Here is a 12,837-nt window from a genome sequence, read left to right as displayed (position 1 = left end):
CAACGTTTGGAAAAGTTCTTTTTTTCTCGATACGTCACATTTACAAGGAGTCGGGGGGGGTGTTGTCATTGGTGTAGCTTCTTGGATCAATAATTTTATCATTGATAAGGGGGAGGACCCATCACACATTTGTGTGTGGATCGTGCTATTTATCAATAGGCAAATTATTGGTTTATGTTTTGTTAATGCTCTGAATATAGCCAAAGACAAATGTGATCTATAGGAATGGATGAATAATAATTTATCACAAGCTGATTGAGTGATTGGTGGTGATTTTAACATGGCACAACGTCACTTTGATCATATATGGCATAACCAAGTTAGCAATGAAGAGTTTGATAAATGGTTTTTTTGTCAAGATTCAGTAGGTGTGATCGATCCTATCCACAAAAGTTTATCTAGATATCACCATAACTAGTTTACTTGGACTAATTGTCAATTGGGAGTTGATTGAAAACTAAGTAGATTAGATAGGTTTTATATCTCTCCCAAACTACATTTATTGCAGGATTCCAGTGGGTTTTGGTGAAAGTTGATTGTTCTACTACATTGTCAAATCACTTTCCTATTGTGTCATTTCAAGGGATGATGTTAAAGATGTTGACTGTCAGCTTCCTTACAAATTGAACATTTCACATCTTAAAATCCATTCATGCAGTACAACCTTAATAGGCATCTGGAACTCCATTCCTAAACCTAAAGAAGGAGAATCTTATGGGAAATGGTGGCATGCTGCTTTATGTAAATATTATGATTTTTTGAAATCATTTAGTAAAAGGCTAGCTGGTCAACATAAAAGGAAAGATAAATCTCTTCAAGGCAAGATAGAACTCAATAGGAAATTACTCACCTCAGATCCTTATAATATTACAATTCACTATTCCATAGCTTCTTTAGAAACCCAACTTCGTAAATTGGATATTTATAGGAGTCAAGGGGCCAAAATTAGAGCTAGACTTCATTGGATTAAGGAAGGCAATCAAATCTCTAAGTATTTATTTAACTTTCTAAATTATAAACATAAGAAAGAAATGATTGATACAATTAAGGATGAGGATGACCATGTCCATACAAATCCAGAGGATAATAAGTCCTTGTTTCATAATTTCTACGAAACACTTTTTAAAGAGGATTGTCATTGGCAAGATGTTCAATCTATTTTGGAAGATATGCTTAAAGACTTTATTCCAAGAAAGGTTGATTAGGATTACAACAGATTTATTGATAGGGAGCTATCCTTAGAAGAATTAAAATATGTTGTATTTGCTATGGCTCCTAACAAAAGCCTAGGTTTTGATGGGTTGTCAGTTGAATTTTATCCAAAAATGTGGCCTCACATCAAGGAATAATTTTATATGGTTTACCTTGAAGCTTTGGAACATGGTTCTTTAGGGGTTAATATTAACAAAGGCCTTATAAAATTGTTTCCTAAAGGAAAAAATGCAAATTCTATTTCTGGATGGCGTCCAATTACTCTCTTGAATACTTCATACAAAATAATTGCCAAAGCCTTACTACAAAGATTAAATATTTAGCTAAGGGGATAGTTAGGCCTAAACAAACTGTATTTCTTGGTGAAAGATATATTTTGGATAATTTGATTTTGGCTTGGGAGACTAGTGAATGGGTACAACCATCAGGGCAAAATGCATTATTAGTAAAATTAGACTTTGATAAAGCTCATGATAGAATGAGATGGAGTTTTCCATCAAAATGTTGCAATATTTGGGTTTTGGACCAAAATTATGCAAGCATGTTCAAATTCTTTTTAAAGATGCCAATGCTCATTTGGTGATCAATAACTCATTGATTGAACCATTCTTTCTTCAACGCTCTATCATGCAAGGCTCCCCTTTATCACCTTTTCTATATGTCTTGGCAATTGATGCTTTGGGATATATGCTACAAAAGTATAATCAGATGAATTTGATTAAAGGTATTTATATTCCCAACAATGCAGTTGTGTTGAATTCACATTTTGCTGATGGAAGTTTGTTGTTCATTCAAAATTCTAAAACTGAAATCAGCAATGTGTTGGAGGTTCTTAATTTCTATTATTCTATTTCAAATCAAAAATAGTTCACAATAAAACTAAATTCTTGATGATCCAATCAAACCCAGTACACCATTGGATTCCACGGGAATGGACTCAAATTAAACATGGGCAAATTACAAGGTACCTAGGCATCCTTTTGGATTGGGAGTCAATTTGTTTGATATGTCGAATTGGTTCTTATCTAAGCTAAAAAAAAATCTGTTCACATGGGGGAATAAATTTCTTTACATTGTTCTCCAAGAACATCCAATGCTTCTTTTTAGATAATCTTGGTCACATTGTACTCATCCCAAAGATAAAGGTGGACTACGTTTGTTGGATCCAAAAACACAAGTGATATGTTTAGCATCAAAATGGATTGTGAGAGTCATCTTAGGAAAAGAACAATGGAATGTTTTGATATAACACCGCATTGGTAGTGCAACTATGAATAGTAAATGGCAAGGAGTGGAGTGGTTGGACAAAATTCTACTTGCCCCCATCTTTTGTATTAAAAATTCCTTTCCACTACAATCTATTTGGAAGGCTTGGCAAGTAGCTTGCAGATTTTTTAATTGGAAAAATGACTCTTTACAGCATGGGTTTAGCTTTGGGACCTCTCCCATTTGGTGGAACATAGTATCTGTTAGACAGTTCAAATAACCGGAAGACAACTGAGAGAGGGGGGGGGGGGGGTGAATCAGTTGTAATCAATTAAAACTTTAATATCGGAACCCAAAACATTAATACCAGAATGTTTAAACCAAATACTAGAATAGCAGTTAAAACAATTAAGCATAAACAATAATCACAGAATAAATACCATCCACATGACACCAAGATTTATACATGGAAAACTCGATAAAGGGAAAAACCACAGTGGGAAGCCTACCCACAATCAAATAATACTTCTGCAATAAGTATGTAAATTACAATTGAGGGGCTTGCACTTGCAGGAAGGCCAACAACCTAGAGCGCACTACTCATCACAAAAGGAGTCTCACTGACTACATAGAAATTCAGACTATAATCTAGAGAAGTGTTGAACTGCAAAGATAACATCTCTTATGCTTGAGTACAGTTTTGGTTAAGCTCAATACTGAAAGACTAAATCCTCTTACATAAACCCAATTCGATCTCCAATGATCAACCAAATCCTTTGCTTGAATGATTTTACATTATTCGCACATTACATATCCTCACATATGATCTATAATGAGATCTTACATCATATATATACAAACCCTTGACCATAAATAATTAGGTTGGCCACCAGAGAATAAACCAAATACATAATTACAAAACATGTCACCCTTAGACCAAAAAAATAATATCCAACACATAAGACATCCCGAAAACACATTGAGAGGTCCAATCTACACATTTCATTAAGCCGGTCCATAACCTAGATCAACCGGGACCCAATATAGGTCCATACGCTAAAGCAATGATCTCCATTCACTAAGTCTTGAACATGATCACCAACAACATTTTGAAACTCCACCAGAAGCTACACCAATACCACTTATGCATATCATCAAAGATCTTCATCAAAAGCTCTGTCCATGAAACCCTTGCCAAAACCGCAAGCCAAGCTTCCTAAGCAAACAGAGTAGCATCTGATTGAACCAGATCAAAACCAACTGACTAAATATGAATATGAGTAACATGAATAAGCCAATTCCATAAACAAACTATACCAGAGCCTATCGGATCATGTCGGATCCAAACCAACCAGAAACCACTCATCCTATTGGGACCAGAAGGGTGCCGGTAAAGCATCCAAAATAGCTAGTGTTGACATCAATGACAAAACATCAATGCAACACATAATCAATTTCTCCAAATGGACAACAATCTCCCCCTTTGGAATTGATGGCAACACTAGATATGAAAAAAATCTAAGTACCAAGAGATGCCAAACAAGTCTCCCCCAATAGAAGACAACCAACAATCTCCCGCTCAAAGATATAGCAATGAAGTTCTGAAACAAAGACCAAACTCCCCCTATGAATAATATCTCTGTAAAGCTCTAAATTATACATATATCTCTCCCCCTAATGTATACAACTCCTTAAGTTTTTCTCTTTCACATTAATATCTCTCCCCTTTTGACATCAATGCCAGAAATCTGACAAAAATATCAAAGCAAAAACAAAAACCACTGAATCACAAAGCTGACTACTCCCCCTGAGCAGTAGCATCCCCACATCAGTGCCAAAATGAAAAATGTTTTTGATAATGCATACCAGACTGATGTCAAACTGCATCAATCAGTTCTCTGCCAGAGGGGCAGAAACCCCCAATCTGTCTCTTAGGTAATCAAAGATTCTTTAGGCAAAGGTTTAGTGAAGATATCTACAATCTGCTCTTTAGTGTTCACATAAACCAATCTAACTTAATTTACTTCCACCTTCTCCTTCAAAAAGTTATACTTGATAGATATATGCTTTGTCTTAGAGTGAAATATTGGATTCTTTGATATGTCAATAGCAGCAGAGTTATCACAATGAATAACTACCGGTGCATTACAATCCACCTTTATATCCTTCAACATTTTCTTCATCCATAGAACCTATGTATAGTTAGTAGCAGCAACAACATACTCAGCGTCAACAGTAGATAAAGAAGTACACGATTGTTTCTTGCTGATCCATGAAACAAGTTTCTTTCCAAGAAAGAAAGCTCCACCGGAAGTACTTTTCTGGTCATCAACATCTATAGCCTAATTAGCATCTATATATGCACATAAAGTAAAGTTATCATCCTTAGGGAACCACAAACCATATTCAGATGTACCTTGCAAGTATCTAAAAATCCTTTTCACCGCACTCTCATGATTTTCTCTAGGATCACTCTAAAATCTAGATGCAATACAAACAACATTCATTATGACAGGCCTAGTCTGAGTCAAATAAAGCATACCTCCAATCATAGATTTGTATCTTATAGGATTTACCGGTGCAGAAACATCTTTCCTTGTCAATTTATCACACCAAATTTCTTCAACAATTCCCTGGCATACTTAGTTTGACAGATGAAAATACCTTTATTAGTATGAGTAATTTGCAAACCTAAGAAAAATTTCATTTCCCCAATCATAGACATTTCAAATTATTTCTCCATATTCCTAGAAAATTCTATGTATAACATATCTTCACCTCCAAAAATAATGTCATCAACAAATACTTCAATAATCAGTCTATCATCATCGGTGATCTTATAATATAAATTACTGTCAGCATTACCCTTAGTAAAACCAAGCTTCAAAAGATATTTATCCAACCTTGCATACCAAGCTCTAGGTGCTTGTTTGAATCCATATAAAGCTTTCCCAATGTAAACTTCCTCATCAAGATCCCCATTCAAAAATGCACACTTAACATCCATCTGATAAACCTTGTAGTTTTTATGGGCATCATAGGCAAGAAATAATCTTACAGCTTCAATCCTAGCTATAGGTGCAAAAGTAAAAAACCATCAGGTTGCTCAATGTAAACTTCCTCATCAAGATCCCCATTAAAAAATGCACACTTAACATCCATCTGATAAACCTTGTAGTTTTTATGGGCATCATAGGCAAGAAATAATCTTACAGCTTCAATCCTAGCTATAGGTGCAAAAGTCTCACCAGAATCAATTCCTTCCTTCTGAGAATATCCTTTACAAACCAATATAGCTTTATTCCTTACAACTTGAGAATCCTCATTTAATTTATTCCTAAAAACCCATTTAGTTCCAATAACATTCTTATTTTTAGGCCAGGGAACCAAAGTCCATCTATTATTTTTCTCAATCTGATCTAATTCTTCTTCCATAGCTTTCAACCAATATTCATCTTTACATGCCTCGATTACTAATACCAGTTCAACTTGTGAAATTAAACAATATCTCATTAGTTTCCAGTCTTCTTCTTGTCATTACTCCATTGTTCTTATCCCCAATGATCTGATCTTATGAATGATTCAATCTCACATACCTAGGAGTATTTTGACTCTATGTTCCTCTTCCCGGTTCTTCAGTTACTGTAGAATTTTTTGATATTGTTGGAGTAACTAGTTCAATACTCTGTTCTGGTAAAGGTGCTACTGGTTCAGATATAATCATTTCCACCACCGGTTCCTTCTCATAAACTCTGATTTTACCTCTATTCAGCTCATCCTTTTTTGACCTTAGCACTCTCCATAATTCGTTGCAATCTCTTGTTATAACATCTATATGCCTTGCTTTCATTAGAATAACCAAGAAATATGTCAGTTTCTCCTTTGATATGTACTCTGTTGAATGTATAAACCCTTGTGCTCACTGCTTCTCTCTAGTAGATATTAGGTATACTAGCTTCCATCATCGTTGTTCTAGCAACATCCAAGATAGTTATGTTCTTCCTTTCCACAACTCTATTCTGTTGAGGTGTCCGGGGAGCAGAAAATTATCTTCTTATAGCATCCTTCTCACAAAAGTTATTAAACTCACCGGATGTGAATTCTCCACCATGATCTGACCTCAAAGATTTGATCTTCAATCCTGTCTCAGATTCTACTTTAGCCTTAAAGATTTTAAACTTTTCAAATGCTTCAGATTTTTCCTTTAGAAAGTTAACCCACATCATTCCAGAATAATCATCAATGATTAGCATGAAATATCTATCACCTTGAAATTTTTTAACTCTAGCAGGTCCACACAAATAAGTATGAATAAGATCAAGAACATCATTAGATTTATCTTGTATACTCCTAAAAGAGGTTCTGACCTATTTCCCCATTTGACATTCTTTACATACTGGATTATACGGTTTCATAATCTTAGGTATATCTCTAACTGCCTTAGTTGAACTGATCTTTACAATGCAATCAAAATTCACATGACACGACCTTATATGCCATAGCCAACTATCATCAATTTGTGTAATCAAACATGTCTTCTCACCGGAATTCAAATGAAATATATTACCTTTTGTATGTGTACCGGTTTCAATCTCCAGACCAACTCTGTTAATGATTTTGCATTTTCTATCCTTGAACTATAATTGAAATCCCTTATCCACCAATTATCCTACACTCAAAAGATTATGCCTTAAACCTTCAATATAATAAACATTGTCAGTATTGTTCTTACTATGCAATGATATAGTTCATTTTCCCTTGATCATACATGCTTTGTCATCTCCAAATCTTACCAGATCACCATCAAATTATTGCAAAGATAGAAACTTCCCTTTATCTCCAGTCATATGATGTGAACAACCACTGCCAATTACACATTCATCCTTGTCTTCAATTTTAGAAGCAAGTGCCTTCTATTTAGATACATTCTCTTCTAGTGCTGAAACATCTTCCTTGATAGCCAGAAACACCCATTCCTTCCCATTTCCAGAACCACTAGCAGAGTCTTCTGTCGGTTCATCATTAGAATCAGTAATGTCTTCCTCATCTGCTATGTAACATGATTTGTCTCTGTTTTTCTTGTATTTATACTTGTTCTGATATCTAGGGTTAGGCTTAAAAGATCTTCTAACTCTTCCTTCACATCTTGAATTCCTTTTAGGACATCTAGATGCAAAGTGACCAATCTTATTACATGCAAAATATTTAAAAGGTGCTTTTCCTTCATACTTACTTCCTATCGGTCCTTTAGGTACTCTTCTAGCAAATAGGGCTTCAAGTTGATCAAATTCTTCATCTTCTCTCTTCATATCATCCAATTATTTTGCATACAAATCTTTCCAATCTTTCTTACCGATTGTTGATTCAGATGCAAGAAAAGTAGGTTCAGTCTTCACAGCTCTAGAAGGTCCAAATTTTTCAAGCTCAAAAGCAAATAGTTTCCCAACCAGAGTATCTTTATTGACAGATGTATTAGCCATTGTTCTCAACTCATTAATAGCAGTAGCCTTCATTTTATAAGCTGGTGGTAGGGCTCTCAGGACTTTAGAAACAATTTCATCTTCACTCAGTGTTCCACCACAACATTGAATTACCATAACAATCTCATTTACCCTTTCCATGAATGTAGCAATCCTTTCATCTTCTTCCATATTCAGGTTTTCATATCTCACCAAGTAACCATCAAGTTTAGCAATCTTCATTGTAGGGTCACCTTCATTAAGAGTCTCCAACTTATCCCATATAGCCTTTCCAGATTATTTGTCAATTAATCCCATTATTTGCTAATCAGAAAGTGCACACAAGAGGGCTTCTCTTGCTTTACAATCATTCTCAAGCTCCTTATCCAAGTTTGCCAGAGGAGGATTGCCAGATGTTGGATTATAAGGTGTAACACCATTCTATGTGATCTCCCAAATATCCTTGCCAAGACATCTCAAATGAGTCTCCATCTGAATCTTCCATACTGTGTAATTTGTTCCATCGAGCCTAGGAATATCTCTCCAAAAGATAGCTCCAGATGAACTAGATGAACTTGAACTGTTAGTCGCCATAGGATCTTCCTCAAATGGTTAAGCTTTCTATAGAGAGGACCAAGACTCTGATACCAATTGTTAGATAGTTCAAATAACCAGAAGACAACTGTCGGGGGGGTGAATCAGTTGTCACAGATTACCAGAACCTTAATCAATTAAAACTTTAATACCGGAATGCTTAAACCAAATACCGAAATAGTAGCTAAAATAATTAAGCATAAATTGTAATCACAGAATAAATACCATCCACATGACACCAAGATTTATACGTGGGAAACCCGGTAAAGAGAAAAACCACGGTGGGAAGCCTACCCACAGTCAGATAATACTTCTGCAGTAAGTATGTGAATTACAATTGAGGGGCCTACACTTGCAGGAAGGCCAACAACCTAGAGCGCACTGCTCATCACAAAAGGAGTCTCACTGACTACATAGAAATCCAGACTACAATCTGGAGAAGTGTTGAACCACAAAGATAACATCTCCTATGCCTGAGTACAGTTCTGGATAAGCTCAATACCGGAGGACTGAATCCTCTTACATAAACCCAATTCGATCTCCAATGATCAACCAATCCTCTGCCTGAATGATATTACATTATTCGCACATTATATATCCTCATGTATGATCTACAATGAGGTCTAACATCATATATATACAAACCCTTGACCATAAATAATCAGGTCAGCCACCAGACAATAAACCAATTACATAATTACAAAACATGTCGGCCTTAGACCAAAAAAATAATATCCAACACATAAGACATCCCAGAAACACATCGAGAGGTTCAATCCACATGTTTCATTAAGTCGGTCCATAACCTAGATCAACCAAGACACAATATAAGTCCACACACTAAAGCAATGATCTCCATCCGCCAAGTCTTGAACATGATCACCAACAACATCCTGAAACTCCACCAGAAGTTGCACCAACACCACTTATACATATCATCAAAGATCTTCATCAAAAGCTCTACAGGTGAAACCCTCAACAGAATCGCAAGCCAAGCTTCCTAAGCAAATAGGGTAGCATCCGATCACCAAACTGAAACCAACTGACTGAATATGAACATGTGTAACGTGAATAAGCCAATTCCATAACCAAACTATACCGAAGCCTACCAGATCATGCCAAATCCAAACCAACCAGAAACCACTCATCCTACCGGGACTAGAAGGGTGCTGGTAAAGCATCCAAAACAACTAGTGTTGACATCAATGCTAGCAGTTATCTTTCCTAGATAGTCTGAATTTCTCTTTAAAAAAGGTGTTCAACAATTTGGGGATATTAGGAATTTCCAAGATCTCTTTATTGGGATGATTGACAACACACTAAAGAAACTTTTTGTTTAAATAATAATTATAAGGGGTTTGTGACTTTTGTTAAATGTCTAGTGCCTGTAGAAGTTATGAAAATATGTACACCTCTGAAATGTAACTTCTTTAGAGAATCAGTTTGGTTGGACAAATATCCATTTTTTTGTTTTTCATTGAAGAAAATTTATCTTAACCTCCTTCTGAAAATAGCTTTAAATCTTTGACTTAATACAAAGTGGAGATGCAATTTTCACGAAAGAAAATAGAGGAATCTAAGCGCTCAAATCTAGAAGTGAAAAGTTGAAGCAAATGCTCAATGTTTTGCTTGAAAAATTCTTCACTTTAAGCTTCTAGTTGGCGATTGATTGAAGTATTTCAAGATTATACCTACTAAGTGCCCCTTTTGTCAGCGTAATGAAAGTCTGAAGCATATTTTTTGGGACTATTTTTTGTCTAGAAAGAAATGGAAGGCCATAAATACTCAATTTTCTGCAATATTTAATCATACGTTGGGCTGGAAAAAATGTTTTATTGGGCCATGGAATTCATAATACTGTTATTGTTTTTTTTTTGTTTTGTTTTTTTATAAAAGTGGATGAACCATTGAAATTATATTAAATCTTTATATTTTTTTTACATGGTGTCTGGTTCAACGAGCACTGAAGGGAAAGAACCCATAAGAAAACCCTTCAGTATTGCTCAAAAAACAAAAGCCTATTTACCCATTACAAAATCCCATAGGCAACCCAGATACAACCCCTGATTACAATATCAATCGCATTAGATATAAAGGAAGCTTGGAAAAAGCTTATAGGAATCAGTGAAGAAGATGGCACCCCAAAATGAGACCACCATGTCCACAAAGTGTCATCACCCAAAAGGGACCAAACTGTCTATGCACCGCATGACTCCAAGGCTCTGTAGAGAACAAACCCATAGCCAGAAGGGAACCAAGTAAAAGCAGTCCTGACAACACAAGAATAGTTAGCAAACATATGCCCATCCATATAATAAGCAGAGAAGGATGGAAAAAACCCTCAGGAATCAGGGAGAGGCCTATCCATAAAAGAATCCAAAGCAAAAGCCATAACAACAATAACAAGATAAGGAGCCATCTGCACCACCAAATAACCTGTCCCTCATCCAGAATATAACAGAGAAAAGGACAACCACACCAAGAATAGGGAATGAAGGAAGTTTCTGAATGAAAGGTCTATTAAGAGAGAAGTTTCATGCAAGAGATAGGAAAATCTGAAGGGGCAAGTTCTATATGATCAACACCCTCAACAACAGCCTTGTTTGCAAGAAAATCCATGAAAGCATTAATTTCTCTAAAATAGTGAGAAATAGAGAAAGTGGAGAAGCCATTTAGTTGAAGGAGAATGTGCTCTAAAAAATACTGCAAGTGCTAAGAGAGACACTTTTTTCTAGCAACCACCTGAAATACCAGCATTGAATCACCTTCAATAACAATGTCCTTAATGTTTAAAGAACGAGCAAGATCAAATCCAAAGGATAAGGGCTGAAACTCAACCACATTATTAGTGCCATGACCAATATATTTACCCACTCCTTTGATGATCTTTGAGGAGTGATAAAAAATAATTACCCCAACCCCAGACCTCCCCGGATTACCCTTAGAGGCCCCATCAAATTGAAGTTTGAATGAAGGAAAAGGAGGAGGACTCCATTTAGCCATCTTGCGCTTAAGAGTCGAAGAAACTCCATCTATTATAACCCCATGAGAAGGCATCAAATGAAGTAAAGACCATCGCCAAGTGACCCAATTATCCCAATGAGAAAAGGACCTGAGATGATCTAAATTTCTATGAATGAAAGCAAGCACCACTTCACTAATGGAAGCTTGAATTTTACCAATTATGACTGCCAAAGATGAAGATTTATGTTTAAAGATTCTTGAATTCCTTTCAAGCCAAAGATTCCACATCAGCAGAGATGGAGCGACAACCCAAAGAGATGAATAGAATGAAGAGGGAAACAACAAGGGCCATGACATAAATTGTGAAAGTAGATTTGGACATAGAGCAGAAGACCATCCTAACATATCAAACAACCAATACCAACACTCAGAGGCAAAAGGACATAGCAAGAAAAGGTGATCCATCGATTCCATACAATAACCATAGAAAACACAAGGAAAAATTGTTGTAATCCCAAGTCTATCCAACCTCATTCCAGTAAGGACTTTATCTTGGACTGCCAACCAAGCAAAAGCCCCTGCCTTTGGAAGACAAGCAGGATGCCAGAAAAGCTTAGTAGGCCAACAAGATGGCAAGGGGGCCTGAACCAAAGAATTGTACCCCTCTTTAACTGAATAGGAACCTGTAGCATTTTTAACCCAAACCAAAGAGTCCTCCTTCATATGCGACAAACTATTTTGTTTAAGATTTGGAGAAGTAGATGTTCAACGATGTTTTCTAATCATATTTTGCATCATGATATGGAAATTCTTCGGTTTTACTAACAACACTCTTCAATTTGTGTCTCTTTGTTCATAGTTTAAGCACGAGGCTCGCTAGCATAAGCAGATTGAATAAACCGAGTACCAGTTTATGTAGCTTCATGATAAAGATATTCTCTATGCAAGACAACTTAATAGTCTTTTCAAGTTCAGAGTGTATTAGTGTTTGTATTGTAAAGTTTGGTTGGTAGTCATTTATGCCTTCAATGGATTGTTTTCATTGTATTTATGAAACCTTTTGGTGCTGGTCTTCTAATTCTTAGTAGTTTTTCTGCTATACTTAAGTGGAGCTGTAATTTTGTCAGTGCTATTGCCTTGTTTGGGCAGGTCCAAACATTTCTTATGCATTAAGTTTGTTCTTCCTTTATAATTCCATTTTATGAACTGCTATTCTTTTTTATTAATTTCAGCTTATTTCGATTTAAAAAACTAGCATGATACAAGCACCACACGTTTGCATCACATTAATAAAGTAATATAGTTTCAAACTGGTTTTTATAAGCTCAGCAAGGACGTGAAGCAGTATGACAGCAAAGGATTTTCTGGCTCCCTTCAACGTCTTTCAAGCTTAGCATTGACT

Source organism: Cryptomeria japonica, chromosome 2 (genome assembly GCF_030272615.1).
Source record: "Cryptomeria japonica chromosome 2, Sugi_1.0, whole genome shotgun sequence".
NCBI lineage: Eukaryota > Viridiplantae > Streptophyta > Pinopsida > Cupressales > Cupressaceae > Cryptomeria > Cryptomeria japonica.
Note: the sequence above shows the minus strand (reverse complement) of the source record.